Source organism: Gadus morhua, chromosome 10, assembly GCF_902167405.1.
Source record: "Gadus morhua chromosome 10, gadMor3.0, whole genome shotgun sequence".
Classification (NCBI taxonomy): Eukaryota; Metazoa; Chordata; class Actinopteri; order Gadiformes; family Gadidae; genus Gadus; species Gadus morhua.
The window spans coordinates 4,349,212-4,351,711 of record NC_044057.1 but is presented as its reverse complement, the minus strand read 5'-3'; the positions used below and the strand labels follow the sequence as shown (position 1 = coordinate 4,351,711).

Below are 2,500 nucleotides of genomic sequence, written 5' to 3'. Positions count from 1 at the left end.
ATGAGGCAACGTGACTGCATCTACTTTGAGACCCTCCATTAACTTAAGTTCAATAACATCCTTTTAGTTCTCCACAAATCCCAACACGTTGAGAGTGAGTGCGTTCAGAGTAGCAAAAGGAATCACACATACATATTGCTCATTATTACCTCTGCTTTGTAAACGATGCTTCTGCAGACGTTAAGGAAGGTTTCTTACATTCATATATCTGAACGCTTCAAATGCTGCCTCAATTTTCTTTCCTTTCTAAATTTTCCCGGCTCGATAAAATAAAATGCTATCATATCTTCGATAGAGATAATTACTTAGAGATACTTTCATCTGAGACTTTTTGGGTTCCCTTTAATGTTTGAGTCTGCTACACATAAGAAGGGCAATTAAAACTCGATCGCCAACACCTTTTCAAACCTTCCGTTTTTAGCTTTTGAGTAAGACTAATGATTCTAGAATAAACCTGTGCCATCGGTGGGTTCTGTAGCAGGACGCTCCACCTCTCCTCGGGCCAAACGGTGTTCAATCCCTGGTCCTTTGTTCCCGTCCTCCATGAACCTCCCTAATCCCTCGTCCTGGCGTTCCTCGCCACCTCCACGCCCCTCCTCCGTGTCCACCGAGATGGGACTGTCAGAGGGGTCATGTGACCCTGTCACATCACTCTTATCTGAGCATTCACGCTGATCTAAGGTCATCACGCCTAATCGTTCCCGCCTCTTTTGGGACTCTGCCGGGTCCCATGGGGTCTTCCATTGTGGCGCGCAGTGGACCTCAGGGCCTGAATGTCACGCACATATTGACCAAACAAAGTCCTTCAACACAGATATATATATATATATATATATATATATAGATAGATTTATTGATTTATACAGTATATTGATATAAATCTTTACATATATATATCCAGTGTGTATGTATATATATATATATATATATATATATATATATATATATATAGACAAACATATATCGAAGTCGTGTGTGCACGTGTCCTTGGAACACTGAGACCATAACAATGAGGTCTACACAAAGGGGCTCAAGGATGGAGGTTACAAAGTGCCTTCCCACGTGCACGCTCCTAAGTGCACTCTACACGCATGTGTGTGTGTAAGAAGGGGCGTACGTGGGCGCTACAGCCTTTGGGTCTTTCGCTCTGGGCCAGCCTTGAGATGGGCTCAATGGTCCTTTGCGACTGCAACCACTCCAGGGTTTACCTTCATGATGGCTGGACAGAGAGAGAGAGAGAGAGAGAGAGAGAGAGAGAGAGAGAGAGAGAGAGAGAGCGAGAGCGAGAGCGAGAGAGAGAGCGAGAGCGAGTTGATGATTCATTCAGGGAGAGGGAGAGAGAGGGATGGAAGGAGAGATGAGAAGGCCCCATGTCCATTCTTAAAAACGTGCCGACGAGTGTCGGAAACGAATAGCTCGCGTTCAAAAAAGGTCATACCTAATTTACTTGAGAGTGCGTCATGTTTGCTCCGCCTGACAATCAATTAGTGAAACTCCGGTTCAGCCCAGCCTAGCGCCTGGAGAGGCATAGCTCCAACACCGACCAGCGCCGGAGCTGAGGCTGGAGCTTAGTATGGACACTGGGCCCGAGAATGCAAGGGAGAGCAAGGGTGAGAGGGTTAGAGAGAGAGAGAGAGAGAGAGAGAGAGAGAGAGAGAGAGAGAGAGAGAGAGAGAGAGAGAGAGAGAGAGAGGGAGAGAGAGAGAGAGAGAGGATAAAATAGAGGGATTGAGAAAGAGAGTGGAAGAGAGAGAGAGGGAAGGTAAAAGAGAGAGGGATTGAGAGAGACAATTAAGAAAGAGAGAGCGAGGGTAAAAAGAGATAGGGACGGAGAGAAAGAGAGTGTTGGAGAAAGAGAGGAAAGCGTAACTTAAGCCGTAGACTTAGTTGGTTTTGTCTTGTGTAAGCAGCCACTCGGGGGCCGTTACTAATTTAAGACCCTGTCCCAAACTGGGACTCGGAGCTCATAAAAAAGAGGAGGGAGAACAATTGTCATGTGGGGGATCATTAGTGATCGGCGGTAAGTGACTTGGAGGGGCTAAGCACCGTGCAGCAGAGAAGGGCTGTCACGTTCGTCAGGGCTGAGGGTCCTGGGAGTGCACTGCTTGCCAGCAGCAAGGCTTCTCCCTGGATCATGTTGTGGTTCAGTGATATGGTCTTAGCAGATATCATTTTTAAATGTTTCACATACGCAACACATTCTCTATATCTATGTGCACCACAGCATGGTTAAATACCTGGTTCTGATTGAACCGCAGAATCAGAGTAATGTATGTATTTTCATTGTGCTGGTGGGTAACTGGTTACAGCGGTGGGAAGCAAGCTCGGCCTTGTTCCGACCCCATCACTCAGCCGTCCTCCATCACTTCCACTTTCTACATCATTTTACATAATGGTTCTGCCCGTCCAGATATATTCCTTACGTTTAACAACACTGAAGAAAGTCTGTTGGTACACCCCCTCCCACTACTGATGCGTTTGCGGGTTCTGTAATGATTTC

The 2,500-nt window shown here is 46.3% G+C and overlaps 1 long non-coding RNA gene across 2 annotated transcripts in view; it reads left to right on the top strand.

The window, feature by feature from the left end:
• The window catches only part of LOC115552923 (uncharacterized), a 29,134-nt gene that overhangs the window by 20,405 nt on the left and 6,229 nt on the right, over positions 1-2,500 (top strand). The window contains exon 1 of one of the 2 annotated variants that reach the window (XR_003978404.1): positions 1,747-2,500. This exon is cut by the window's right edge and continues 322 nt beyond it. The exons of the other annotated variant lie outside the window; for it this stretch is intronic. This is a non-coding gene — a long non-coding RNA (uncharacterized LOC115552923). Of the gene's footprint in view, positions 1-1,746 lie in introns of those variants that run through there. 2 annotated transcript variants of the gene reach the window in all.